This window comes from Spermophilus citellus, assembly GCF_964194105.1.
Source record: "Spermophilus citellus genome assembly, chromosome: X".
In the NCBI taxonomy this organism is placed as follows: domain Eukaryota; kingdom Metazoa; phylum Chordata; class Mammalia; order Rodentia; family Sciuridae; genus Spermophilus; species Spermophilus citellus.
The window spans coordinates 65987350-66002776 of record NC_138190.1 but is presented as its reverse complement, the minus strand read 5'-3'; the positions used below and the strand labels follow the sequence as shown (position 1 = coordinate 66002776).

Below are 15427 nucleotides of genomic sequence, written 5' to 3'. Positions count from 1 at the left end.
CTGAATGCTTTCATTGGTAAAATTTCATTTCTTTTTTAAAATGCTTTTATTTTGTAAGTACATGACAGTGGAATGCATCACAATTCTTATTACACAAATAGAACACAATTTTTCATATCTCTGTATATAAAGTATGTTGACACCCAATTCATGTCTTCATACATGTACTTTGGATAATAATGTCTATCACATTCCTCCATCATTGCTAACCCCCTGCCACCTCCCTTTCCCTCCTACCCCTCTTCCCTATCTAGAATTCATCTAATCCTCCCATGCTCCCCCTCCCTACCCCACTATGAGTCAGCCTCCTTATATCAGAGGAAACATTGGCATTTGTTTTTTGGGGACTGGCTAACTTCACTTACTATTATCTTCTCCAACTGCATCCATTTATAAGGAAAACTTTCACAACCAACCTTTATAACTTACCTAGGCACTTTGCTGAGATATTTCACACCAGTTTCTCACTGAATGAATATCTTTGAGTAGTATGTTGCTACAATCAGCTCCGTAAATACCATTTGATGAATCTCTCACTGTATCCATAATATAATTCAAGAGTTCTTTACATTTTAGCCTGTGTACTCTCTTTGTTGCACATTTGAGGAAGCATCTGACCAAACTACTGATTTCTTGGAGCTTTTTCTGTATGGAGGTTTGTGTTGGGGCTGATACATTTCATTTTTCTGTTCTTAGACATTCTATTTCTTTCTGAATATATTTCTGTTAAAATCTAAAAACAGCATCCCAATTCAAATATTTTCCTTGTTTGGAATCTGAATGTCTATCTAAATGTTGAGCTGTTCCAGGATCCCAAATCAGACATTTACATTTCTGAACTTTTAAATTTCATTCTGTAGCTCTATCATGTTCTAGTTGTCAGTAGCAAATAATCAGATCATTAAGTGCTAAACTTGTGGTTTTGATTTTAGAACATATTATCTCTTCTTGCTTCTGGTTTAAATGTGGTATGCTAGCACAATAATTTCAAGGTTTATGCACGTTGTAGTGTATATCAGGGCTCATTCTATCACTGGTATTCTATTGTATGTATATGCCACATTTTTAATCCATTCCTCTGTTGATGGAAAATTTAATTGTTCACATTTTCTTTTGCTTATTGTTTGATTTTTATTTTTTTAGTGGGGTCTCACTATGTTGCCAAGACTGGCTTCAAAACCAAAACACGTTCTTGCTATGGGGAATAAGGCTGAACTGAGCACTGACATACAAGTATCTGTCAAGTCCCTATTTTCAGTTCTTTTGGATACATTTGTAAGAGTGGAACTGCTAGGTAATATGGCAATTCTATAGTTAAAGGAATTGACAAAGTGTTTTCCACAGTGGCTGTGCACCATTTGATATTACTAATAGCAAAGTGTGAGTTCTGATTTATCCACATCCTTGCTAACACTTTCAATTTCCTGGTTTTCTAAGTATGTATATTGTAGCATTTCTAGTGGGTGTGAAGTAGTATCTCATTGTGGTTTGATTTACAATTTCCTGATAGTTAATGATTTTGAATATTTTTTTTCTTTTTTGAATATTTTTTCATGTATTCATTCATAAATCCTCTTGGATAAATTTTATTCTAGTTTTCTTTTTTTTTCCTGTTTTTGCCCATTTTTAAATTGGGTTGTCTGCTTGTTGTTCAATTGAAGAAGTTCTTTATATATTAAACCCTTATCAGTTATGTGGTTTGCAAATATTGTTGGTATTGTGTTGACTGTCTTTTTGCTTTGTCAATAATGTTCTTTGATGCACAAAAGCTGTTACATTTGATGTATTTTTGTTGTTATTGCTTGCACTTTTTGTATCATATCTAAGAATATATTGCCAAATGTAAGGTCACAAATATTTTCACTATGTTTTCTTCTGGTATGGTTTGTATGTGATTTGTAACTCAAAGGTTCATGTGTTGGAAGGCTGGTCTCTAATGGGATGATATGATGATGGGAGCTTAAGAGGTGGAACCCAGCCTGAGCACAGTTTGGTCACTGTGGGTCACTGTTATTTCCTTCCTAACTTTGGAAGGAAATAATGCTGATCTTGCAGAATGAGTTCATTCTCTTAAGAATAAGTTGATATAAAAGAGTGAGATTGTCTCCTATCCTGTCTCTGTTTTCCTGTCTTGCCATATGATGCCTCCCTATTGCATGCCCTCCCTCTACTGTGATGCCATTCACCATGAGATCCTCACCAATGCTAAGCTGATACCAGCTCCATGCCCGTGAGCCTCCACTATTGTGAGCTAAATAAAACTCCTTTCTTTATGAAGTACCTGTCCTCAAGTATTTTGTTATAGTAACTGAAAATGGATAAATACATCTTCTAAAAATTTTTAAATATAATTTTATGCTTAGCTCTTTGATCCATTTTTGAATTAATTTTTATATGTGTAAATCCAGTTATACCAGCATCACATTTGAAGGAACTATTCTTTTCACATTGAATGGATTTGGCATCCTTGTGAAAAATCAATTGGCTACAGAGATATTGTTTATTTTGAGCTCCTCCTTTCAATTGCATTTTATGTAGGTCTAATGTGCTTTTAGTACACTGTTTTGATTATTTTAGCTTATTAGTAAGGTTTGATATTTAAAAAGATGTGGATAGGGCTGGGGATGTGGCTCAAGCGGTAGCGCGCTCGCCTGGCATGCGTGCGGCCCGGGTTCGATCCTCAGCACCACATACAAACAAAGATGTTGTGTCCGCCGAGAACTAAAAAATAAATATTAAAATTCTCAAAAAAAAGTTAAAAAAAGATGTGGATTTCCTTAATTTCTTCTTCTTTTTTTTAATACTAGGGATGTAGCTCAGTGGTAGAGTGCTTGCTTAGTAGGCACAATGCCCTGCGTTTGATCCCCAACACTGCAAAAATTATTTTGCCTATTTGGGCCAACTTAAAATTCACATGAATTCAAGGATCAGCTTTTCCATATTTGCAGAAAAACAGCCATTGGGACACTGATAGAAATCACATTGAATCTATAGATTGTTTTAGGTTTGTATTGCCATGCTAATAATATTAAGTGTCTCTGTGTGCATTAGATGTCTCTATATTTTCTTTCAACAATGTTTTCCAGTTTTCAGTATGGAAGTTTTTCATCTCAGTTAAATTTATTTCTGGGTATTTTCTAGATATTATTGTAAATAAAATTACTCTATTCCTTTTCAAATTATTAATTGCTGATTTAGAGAAATAAAACTGATTCTTGTGTATTGATCTTGTACCTTGCAATCTGGATAAATTCCTTTATTAGTCTAATTGCTTTCTTATGGACTCTTTGGGATTTTCTCTATATAAGATCAATTCATCTGTGATTAAGGATAGTCTTACTTCTTCCTTTCTGATTTGGATGCCTTTTATTTCTTTTTTGTCTAACTACTATGGCTATCTAAATATGACCTAGTTTTCCTTTATGATTTCTTCTTTGACCCAAGGGTTATTTAATAATAAATTATTTAATTTCCACAAAATTGTGAATTTCTCTTTTTTTCTGTTATTAATTCCTAGTTTCATGACCTCACGATCCTTGTTAGACTCTTTGGGCTACCACAACAGAATACCATGGACCAGCTGCTTAAACAGACATTTGTTTCCTCACACTTCTGGAGGAGGAAGTCCAAGGTTAAGGTGCCAACAGGTACAGGCAGGGTTGTTTTTTGGCAAGTTCTGTCATCCTGGCTTGCAGACAGCCACCTTCTTTCTGTGTATCTTCTAATTCTTATAAGCACAACAGTCCTGCTGGATTCAGACTCCACTCTAGAGGCCTCATTTAACTTTAATGACTTTATTTTTTCTGTGGTGGTGCAGATCAAACACAGTGCCTAGCACATGGTAAGCAAGTACTCCACAACTGAGCTACATCCCTAACCCCCTTAATTACTTTCTTAAAAGTCTTATGACCAAATACAGTCAGATCAGTGTGTTATAGCTTCAACCTACAAATTTTGGGGGTACACAATTTAATCCATAACATCAGGGTTTGCTGGTGTTCTGTTTTGAAGGCGGTAGTAGTCCTTTTATTTAGTGACTTTCACAAACTGTTTTGTATAGACTGTATTCCTTTTTGGATGTGGTCAGTGAAATCACTATTTAGCTCATGTCCAACTAATATTTTGACAGACATTCATGAATAGCAATAGCTTAAAACAGGAAAAAACAAACAAAAAACTCCAAAAGAAACAAAAAAGAAAACCAAAATCAATGCCCCTAATCCAAAACACCTCATTTAGTCTTTGCAGATTGGCTCTGGGCTAAAGCAATCCTTCAGCACTTAACCAGGTTTGTTCTGAGCCTAGGGATAAGCACAACATGAAAGTTTAGATTCAAGTCTTTTCTGAGCATTCATCTTGCCAAAGGCATGCACATGGGTTTCTAAATTTCTTCCTATATGTGGATGCTTCTGAATGCTTTATTTTTTTCCCAACAATTCTCCCCAGCTTTTTCTCCCAGACTTTAGATGGTCTATTGTCTCTATCTTTTGCTTCAGTCTGTGGATTATTCTCTTTAAAGTATTTTCCAGCAATACACACCATTTTTCCAGCCTGAGTTCCAAGTTTGGAAAAACAGAGAATAGTACCTTGCAGTAATCTTTCATGTTGCTCTCAGATAGGTTAGAACAGGCATACACAATAATTTGTGAATAAGCTTTGCTCTGCTCCCATCAGAATCAGAGAACAAGATCCTACACTGGGAACATGGTCTGCTGCCACTTCAAGGCACAAAGCTTTCCGCCATTTTCAAGTTTGCTTTTTCTTCATTCATGTTTGGTTGCTACATATATGTGACTGTTTTCTAGATTTATGACAAAATTGGTCCTGACAGTTTTTGCTTTTTTCAATAGTTCTGTAGGGGACAAAAGAATGGAGCTATTCTGTAATTTTGTTGATACTACTTTTTCTTTTTTTTTTTTAAAGAGAGAGTGAGAGAGAAGAGAGAGAGAGAGAATTTTTTTTTAATATTTATTTTTTAGTTCTCGGCAGACACAACATCTTTGTTGGTATGTGGTGCTGAGGATCGAACCCGGGCCGCACGCATGCCAGATGAGCGCGCTACCGCCTGAGCCACATTCCCAGCCCCTACTTTTTCTTTTTGAAAGATAGTTTTTTTGCTCTTAAGATTGTTGATTGATAGGTTTTTTTTAGCACATTGAGTATTTCATGCTGTCTTCTGGCCTATATTGTTTCTGGTTAAAAAAAAATCAACTGTTATTCTTACTGAGATTGTCTTGCAAGTGATGAGTCATTTTTCTCTGTTTCTTTCAAGATTTCTTTTGCCTTTGGATTTTGACATTTTGGTGTATCTAGATCTCTTGGCCTTATCTACTTTGAGTTCATTAAAATCATAAAGTTTTTCATTATATATGAGAGGTTTCAGTCATTTCTTTGGACATTTTTTTTTTGCTTCTTTGCTTCTCTCCTCTCATTCTGGTACTTCCATTGCATTTATTGGTGTGATTAATGATGCCCCACGTTGACATGACTCTATCTACTTTTCTGCATTCTTTTCTTCTCTGTTCTTTGGATTCCATAATCTTCATCATCTGTCTTCAAGTTTGCTGATTCATCTTCCAGCTCAAATTTACTATCAAACACCTCAGTGAATTTTTCAATTTCTTACTTTTCAACTTGAGATTTCATTTTTTAAAATATCTGTCCATTTATTGGTTTTCTTTATTTGATGAGAAATTATCATCATACCTTTATTGCTTTAAGCATAGTTTCCTTTAATTCTTTGAACATACTTACTGTAGGTGTTTGAAAGTCTTTGTCTTCTAAGTCTGGCTTCTAGGCCCTCTCAAAGGAAGTTTCTGTTACGTGATTTTTTCCCCTGTGTGTTAGTCATTTTTTCTTGTTTCTTTGTATGTTTCATATTTTACGTTGAAATTTCAACATTTCAGATAATATATCGTAGCAAATTTGGATATCATTCACTTTGCCTTTTGAGCCTGTTTTTTTTTTTTTTAGCTTAGAAATTCAGCAGGGCTATTTTAGTACAGTCTATTTCCAATGTAATGTGAAGCATATGATGTCACTCTTCAGATTCAGCCTTGGGCATGCACACAGTCCCCATGGGATTACATACATTAAGCGAAGCTCTTTCTGACTGTGTCTTTCCCTGATCTTTCTGTTAAGCTGACTGCCTCTGTTAGCAATATACCCAACCATTAACCTCTACTAATTGCTAGCTGATCGCTCTATTTCTAAATCTGTGACTTGAGTAATAAATTGTTTTACAATCTGATCAGTTTGGGCATTTTTGCAATAGCAGTCTCTGGTGCAATTTTTGGGAGGGTGCTGGCATTGAACCCAGAGGCTTACACATGCTAAGCATACCCTCTACCACTGAGCTTTGCCCCAACCCTAGCAGTAATCTTTGAAACAAATTCTTGAGGCTTGTTTCTACCACAGAAGGGCTTTTATTCACTCTTTCTGATAAACATCTATGATTTAGCTTGTTGCTCTATTGACGCTAGAGTCTTCTCTTAATTGCTTACCACCAAAATTTTCATTGTTTTAAGAGCACCCTTACACTTGAATTCCCCTACACTCTGTTCTGAATAAATTCTCTTCTGTTGGGAGAACTTTGAACTACCTGTTCTCATGGTCCTGCCTCTCCCTTTGGGCAAAACATCTGCACAACTCTTCAGAACAGTTCACACGGAAAGTGCCTCACTTGTCTGGAGTGAATGCCCTGCTTCATGAGGAGGGGACTGCTTTGGAATTGTAGCCTCTGGTCTTCCTTTTCCTCTTCTGTTTTGCAACTATACTGAATGAGCAAGATTGTTTGAGGGTGACTGAGACACTGATATTTTCAATCTGTCTTGCCTTGGATGCAACTTCTGCCCCATGGCTATGGGCTGATGGATGAAGGTTCCCAAAATTACAAGTCCCTTTTGGCTAAGACAGAATTTCTGCCACATGAAATTAAAGGGGTGGGATGAGAAATGTTAGTGGCCTGCCGCTCCAGAGCAGATCCTGGAGCCTTCACTGGTAACTGGAGGTGGGGGAGGGAGCCCTGTGCTGCATCCACATGAGGAAGAGCTTGGATCATGCTAAGCTGGGGGTAGTGCAAATGGAAGGAGCAGGCTGTGCTTCAAATGCTATATATTATCACTGTTCATAGTGAGATTTCATAGATTTTCTGGAATCATTGTATGCTCTTAGAACAATTTCCAGAGATTTCAAATGGTTGTTTTAACTATATATATATTTTACCAGTTATGGTTCTTTTGCTGGGGAGAGCAAAAGATGATATTAACTCCACCATTCTGGAGTTAATCTCCTTTGGCCATTATTTCTTCAAAATATTTTTCTGCTTCCTCTCCTTCAGGAATACAATTACACTTATGTTAAGCAAAATGAAGATGTCCCACAGTCCACTGTCTGTTCTTTTTGTCTTTTTTTCCCTTTTCTACTTAATTTTAGATAGTTTCTAAGCTACCTACACTTGCTGTGTGATAAAGTTCACTGATCATTTTTCTGCAGTGTCGAATCATGTGTTAATACCATCAAGCAATTTTTTTTCATCTGTTATCTTTTTTTAACTCTGGAAGCTCAGTATTTTAAAATCCATGTTTCTTCTTAACATACTGAGGTTTTCTTCTACATTTTTGAACATATGAAATAAAGATGTAATAACTGTTCTAATGTTTTCCTACAAATTTCTTTATCTCTGCCACTTCTGGATCTGGTTTTCCTGATAGAATTTTGTTTATTGGTTGTATTTTATGGCTCATTTGAACATCTGATAATTTTTATTGGGTGCCAGATGTACATTTCACCATGTTGCACAATACATATCTTTGTTACCATTAATATTGAGTTTTGTTCTGGGACACAGTGAACTTACTTTGAATAATCTGATCCTTTTAATACTTGTTTTCAAGGTTTGCTGGGCAGATCCAGAGCACTGGTTAGTCTAAGCATATTTTTCCAACCATTCACTGCATGAAATACTTGTGAGTATTCTAGCCCATCATCCACAAGCTATCAGGTTTTCCCACTCTAGCTGGATGCAAAGTAGACTGGTTCTGGACCTGTGGGTGGGCCAGTGATTGTTTCCCCTGCTCCTTTTGTGTGGTTCTTTAGGTTCTCCACTTGTAGAACCACCATTGTGTAGCATTAGTTTATACACAATTAAAAGAGATATTAAAATTTTAGGCATGCAACTTGTGAGATCTAATAAATGACAAAGTAATTTGTCATTTGAGTAAAAATGAGTATAATGCCTGTAATAGAAAATTCTCTTTAAAAACCTATTTCTGACATTTAAAAACCAATGTCAGTATCACTAAAAATAACACTGACATGAGCTAAATATTCCAAGAGCTGTCATCTTAAGATTCATTTAATTTGATGAGAAGCATTTGGTCCCCTGTTGTCTGAAGAGAGGACTTTATATAGTACCTGCTGTGTACACAGCCCATCTCTCTGATATCCTTAGCAACAACCATACTGCTGCTCACCCAACTGCTTTGAAGCCTCAGGTAATGGGGTAGAGGATTATGGAAACAGAAAATTCTGAAAATATAATAAGCTCAGCAATAGACTTTGGATTAATTGGTAACTTGTAGCCAAGTTTGATTATGTAGCACAGGGACACATCCAAGTATACTTATTTGATTTGATGATTGTATAAAAGTGGAACACAATTTAAGGTAGGAAGTTCGTGTGTGTGTGTGTGTGTGTGTGTGTGTGTGTGTGTGGTGCTGAAGATCAAATCCTCCTATATGCTAAGCATGTACTAGCTACACCCCAGCCCCAAGTTAAAAATTTGAAACTAGGATATGTAAATGTGTTAAAGAGCCTCTCAAAACCTTCTGAAATTATAAAATTTGTTACTTTATGTGGAGGTTGTCCATTGCTTTTTCCAGATTCTGAAAGGAGTATCTGACCAAACTAAGGTTTAAAGCAACCTCAAATGATTTTTTTTTGAGAGAGAATGTTTTAATATTTATTTTTCACTTTTCGGTGGACACAACATCTTTATTTTATTTTTATGTGGTGCTAAGGATCGAACCCAGCGCCCCGAGCATGCCAGGCAAGTGCGTTATCACTTGAGCCACATCCCCAGCCCTCAAATGATTTTAAATATTGTCCCTCTCTTCTTTCCTACCTCCTTCCTATTCCTCCTTTCTTTCTTGTCAACAGTGTTCACAAAGATGATAACTTTTGGCAGCGAAAATTATTATGAAGAAGTCTATTTAAAACTATATTGGTAATCCCAGCAACTCAGGAGACTGAGGCAGGAGGATTGCAATTTTGAGACCAGCCTCAATAGCTTAGAACTTAAGCAACTTAGACTCTGTCTCAAAATTAAAAACATTTAAAAATGATAGGGATATGGCTCAGTGGTTAAAGGTCCCTGGTTTAATCCCTGGTACCAGCCTCCCCCTGACCAATAAAAGAAAGAAAAGAAAAGCTTGATTGGGCAGCACTAGAAAGACTCCACATAAAAAATTCATTTTTAAATTGATCAACCACGACAGTAGTGTCTGCACTCTTTCAAAACAGTCATATTAATGCAAAGTTGTTTTTGATAACTTTGGCTGAACTGAGTTTGTCTGAAACTTTAAGATGAATAAGAAGTAGAAAAGTTCCTATGTTCATGATAAATAAAAGTAGCTAAAAATGTTTAGAAATAGGTGCTCCATGTGATTTCTGTTAAGATAATCAGAGTGGTTGTAATTCTGAAGTCATCTCTGGATTACTCAGCTAATAGGATAGTTGTAGCAGAGGTGAATTAATGTTACTCTTGACTAAACTGCAAATTTTATCGACTAAAAATACCTATCTATAGTATGCTGTTTTTAAGTCTTTGGAGTATAGTCCGAAGAGAGGGATAGCTGGGTCAAATGGTGGTTCCATTCCCAGATTTCCAAGGAATCTCCATACTGCTTTCCATATTGGCTGCACCAATTTGCAGTCCCACCAGCAATGTACAAGTGTACCCTTTTCCCCACATACTCACCAACACTTTGTCTTCATAATAGCTGCCATTCTGACTGGAGTGAGATGATATTTTAGAGTAGTTTTGATTTGCATTTCTCTGGTAGAGATGATGATAGAGGTGATGAGCATTTTTTCATATATTTGTTGATTGATTGTATATCCTCTTCTGAGAAGTGTCTGTTCAAGTTCTTGGCCCATTTGTTGATTGGGTTATTTGTGTGTGTGTGTGTGTGTGTGTGTGTGTGTGTGTGTGTGTTTTGGTGCTTAGCTTTTTGATTTCTTTATATACCCTGGAGATTAGTGCTCTATCTGATATGTGAAGGGTAAAGATTTGCTCCCAGGATGTGGGCTCTCTGTTCACCTCAAAGATTGCTTCTTTTGCTGAGAAGAAACTTTTTAGTTTGATTCCATCCGTTTATTGATTCTTAGTTTTAATTATTGCACTATAGGAGTCTTATTAAGGAAGTTGGGGCCTAATCCTGTATGATGAAGATTAGGGCCTACTTTTTCTTCTATTAGGCACAAGGTCCCTGGTTTAATTCCTAGGTCCTTGATCCACTTTGAGTTGAGTTTTGTGCATGGTGAGAGATAGGGATTTACTTTCATTTTGCTACATATGGATTTCCAGTTTTCCTAGCACCATTTGTTGAAGATGCTTTCTTTTCTCCAATGCATGTTTTTGGTACTTTTGTCTAATATAAGATAACTGTAATTTTGTGGGTTAGTCTCTGTGTCCTCTATTCTTTACCATTAGTCTACCAGTCTATTTTGGTGCCCATACCAAGCTGTTCTTGTTACTATTGCTCTGTAATATAGTTTAAGTTCTGGTATAGTGATGCCACCTGCTTCACTCTGCTGAGGATTGCTTTAGCTATTCTGGGTCTTTTCTTTATCCAGATGAATTTCATGATTGCTTTTTCTATTTCTATGAGGAATGCCATTGGGATTTTGATCAGAATTGCATTAAATCTGTATATACTTTTGGTAGTATGGTCATTGTGATAATATTAATTCTGCCTATCCAAGAGCAAGGTAGCAGCACAATTCACAATAGCTAAACTGTGGAGCCAACTTAGATGCCCTTCAGTGGATGAATGGATAAAAAAAAAACATGTGGCATATATACACAATTGAATTTTACTCAGCAATAAAAGAGAATAAAATCATGGCATTTGCAGGTAAATGGATGGCGTTGAAGAAGATAATGCTAAGTGAAGTTAGCCAATCCCCCCAAAACAAATGCTGAATGTTTTCTCTGATATAATGAGGCTGACTCATAGTGGGGTAGAGAGGGGGAGCATGGGAAGAATAGATGAATTCCAGATAGGGAAGAGGGGTGGGAGGGAAAGGGAGGGGGCAGGAGATTAGCAAGGATGGTGCAATGTGATGGACATTATTATCCAAAGTACATGTATGAACTGGTGTCAACATACTTTATATACAACCAGAGATATGAAAAATTGTGCTGTATACATGTTATAAGAATTGTAACGCATTCCACTGTCATTTATTAAAAAAACAATAAATAAAAAAAGAAAATACTTATCTAAAAAATAGAAGGCTTCACAATTTAGAGGAAATGACAATCAAGGAAAATAGGTTAACAATATTATTTCCTATCTCATCTTGCTATTCTCTCTTTTTTTTTTAAATACCTTTATTCATTTGTTTATATGTGGTGTTAAGGACCAAACCCAGTGCCTCACACATGCTAGGCAAGTGCTCTACCACTGAGCCATAACTCCAGCTCTCCTTTTTGTTTTTCTAAAAATACTTTTTTTTTCTAGTAGATGGACGCATACCTTTATTTTATTTATATGTGGTGCTGAGAATTGAACCCAGTGCTTCACATCTGCTAGGCAAGTGCTCTACCACTGAGCTACAACTCCAGCTTCTCCCTCTTGATTTTTTACATCTTATAGAACCCTCAACTCTCAGAATCCAGTAGTCTGACATACATATAGTTTTTGTGACTCAAAAGCAATTTCAGGTTTGTATTTGTATTTGTTCCCTTGGAACCACATACTCTAGTTGTCCAGGTGTGACTTAGATTGGTAAGAATAACTTAATGGCTTTTATTTTTTTTTTACTAATTTATAACCTACATTCCTATTGTTCCAATAGTAAAACTTTTGTTTTCCCTGTACAGTGAACTGTTTTGTTTTCATTGAAAGTCTAGACATGCAAGAGCAAGACATATTTAGAGCATTGTCAGGATAAGGGTTTGAGATTGTGCTCATTTGTAAAATTGATTTGAGTACTTCATTTAAGGCTTATGAGGAAAAAGATTTTTCAAATATACTTTTTTTGGGGGGGATGGTGGTATTGGGGATTTAGCCCAGGACTTTGCACATGCCAGGCAAATGCTCTACAACTGAGCTATATACCCAGCCCCCAAATGTACTTTTTTTATCATAAAATTTCCACCCCTCTAGAGTTGGTAGTCTAAACACTGAAATGTGCTACTGTGTGAGAATATTTTAATGTTCGAAAAGAAACTGACTAGTTTTTCAATGTCACCACATATGGTGAGAAAATTAGATTTGAAAAATTCTGTTTCTTATAACATGAAGAAAATGCTTGTCAATATGTTTACATGTTCCTGTATAAAGCTTTATACATATATCTTTTTAATATCTATAAAGTTTCTTTTTAAATGTCTATGCCTTGAATTTCCTTGGTAACTTTAACTCAAATAAGATTATTGTACAAAGGTTTTTTTCTTTTATGCCTTTTTTAAAATCTAGAAATTAGTTGTTCTTTGTTTCTAGTATGATAGGAATGTCTTTTTTACATTGTGTTTGTGATGCAAATTAAAGCTGTTTGTAGCTGATACAGTAGACTATATTAAAAAGGATGTTCAACAGAGATATTTGAGGTTTCTACCTAAGAAAAAGTAAGCACTTTTTTTTATAAGCTTAACTGGAATAAAAGATTTCTTTTAGGTTTTGTGTTAAGCCTGACCTCTATGGGTTTGGCCTCTCTTAAGTGATTTAATTTCTCCATTATTATTTAGTCAGATAGTCACAGATGACTTTTCTAAACTTTGGTTTTCAATATTCTGCATTTCTAATGACTTCTGCCTTCTTGGCTGGCTAATTGGGGAATTTCTCCATTTTGTCTGTAAAGGACTTTTGTGCAAATAATACATCTATTGCAGGAAACCTTATTTGGGGATTACTTACTGAGGGTATTTTCAAATATTTCTCTGAGAGTAATGTATGATTTAGAGGCAAGTGGGCCAGAGTGTTCTTTTCTCAGGATCATTATATGTTTTTTCAGGTGACATGCATCTAGATAAATAGTAAACATAATTTTTGGTGTTATAAAAGCAAACCAGGAGCTAGGGCTGTGGCTCAGTGGTAGCTCACATGCCTGGCATGTGTGAGGCACTGGGTTCAATTCTCAGCACCACATAAAAATAAACTAATTAAATGAAGTTCTATCAACAATTGAAAATATGTATAATATGTATTTATTTTTTAAAAAAAGCAAACCAGAGCCAGGCACAGTAGTGCACACCTGTAATCCCAGCAGCTTGGGAGGCTGAGACAGGAGGATCTCGAGTTCAAAGCCAGCCTCAGCAAAAGTGAGGTGATAAGCAATGCAGTGAGATCCTGTCTCTAAATAAAATACAAAATAGGGCTTGGGTTGTGGCTCAGTGGTCAAGTGCCTCTAAGTTCAATCCCTTGTAGCCCCCCCCCCAAAAAAAAAAGCAAACCAGAGTTCACATCACCCTTAGACACCTAACAACAACTCCTTCTTTTTCTTTTTAGTTCTCAACAATGACAGAGTGAAAGACAAAAATGTGTGAGACTGTGCAGAGACTGAACATGATTAAATGTCATTAGACTGGTCAGCTTTCTATGTAAAAGCCATTGCTGCTAATTTTCCAACTCACATTCATGTGGGAACTGAGAGAAATACTGAACACATGGGACTGGGTGTTCAGAAGATGAGATGTTACAGAAGAGTCTATATACCACACATGCCAATCAGCCTGGGAGTGAATAATCTTCACTATACACCATGACATGAGACGTATACGCTTCCATTGGAGCAGTCTAAAACTTCAGGCTTTGCCAACGTTGTTTAACAAAACCATAACATAGAAAAGAAACAAAAATTTTATGCATATACTTTTAATAAGGACATAGGAAGATAAAGCTAGACAGCATTTGTCAGTATTTCTGCAGCAAGACACATGGTTTTAAGAATACTATATACAATCACTTTGAACAGACTGGTGGAAAAAAGGATTTGTAGCAAATTGGCAACTTGAGCTTAACTGCTGAGGTCCCCAGTGCCTTTCTTTTTCTGGTTCTCCAATACATTTCACATATTACCAAGACCCAGTCCCAGCTTTCCTGCTGTGTTCCTTTGCTGATTTAGCCAGCAGGGTGAAAGCAATTATTCCTTGAATGCATCTTATCTTATTGTTTTTTTCCCTTTAATGCCACTCCCTACTAAGAATCTATTTCCTGATATATTGAATCCATTGTATGTTTTAACTCATTCTGCTGATGGCTGTGTACCAGGCTGCTCCAAAGAACACATTTAATGATTTTGAACACTGTGCAGGACACAGCTCTAGCCCTTTTGGGGAAGTAAACAAGTCGTGGGCTGCATGCTATTAGGAGCCACCCATTCATTATTATATTACATAATAGTCACATGCAAAAGACTACAGTTTAATATGGCACATTGCAGCTATGGTTAAATGTGGATGTACCATACCTCATCAACCATTTCCTACTGATTGGATGGAGCTCATGAATTTTCTGAGAACATGGGACTTGTGAAAGGGTCTGACAATCTTGTTAGATATTCTCTGTGCCTCTGCATAGAACTTATATTTTACACCAACTGAGTCTCAGCCACTGTGAAAGTGAGGTTTTAGAATGTATACATGAAATGTTCTTCACTTTCTGTGATTATTAGACATGTTTTTAGAAGTAGAATCACTCCTTTAAGGTATTTGCTCCTGATGACCAGGCAGCCTGCTTTGGAAGGAGTGTGTGTGTGTGTGTGTGTGTGTGTGTGTGTGTATGTGTGTGTGTGTGTATACGTGTTTATGTAGATATGTGTGATTGGATATGAAAGAGAAACGCTTTGATACTGTCATATTCTTATGAATTGGGGCTTTGTTAAATTTCAGGTATACATTAAATTAATGTATAATCAATATTCTTAAAACATACCTGCTAGCATTGTGCTTAAATCTCCATTAACCTCAATGTCTACACTTCATGTAATTTGGCATAAACATGGGGGAGCACATTATTTTCTCTGGCAAAGCAGCCCTGAAACTGGGCCTTATGGATGCCACAGGAGATTATGACACTGGCTGATGCCATGTCACATGGGGCCAATGGGGGAAAGAGGCACATAGTGCATTAGAAAATAGGAGTTGTATAAATTGCTTACTTAAGATTTCGGACAAGTGAATCAATCTGTGAAATATGGT

The 15427-nt window shown here is 36.3% G+C and overlaps 1 pseudogene across 1 annotated transcript; it reads right to left on the bottom strand.

Annotated features, from left to right (window-relative positions):
* Positions 1-429: 429 nt before the first annotated feature.
* Positions 430-2226, bottom strand: LOC308639430 (serine-protein kinase ATM-like; annotated as a pseudogene). The gene is made up of 2 exons: positions 2218-2226; positions 430-954 (listed from the first exon to the last, which is right to left on the bottom strand). The product of its transcript is annotated as a serine-protein kinase ATM-like (transcript).
* Between the last annotated feature and the right edge of the window lie 13201 nt (positions 2227-15427).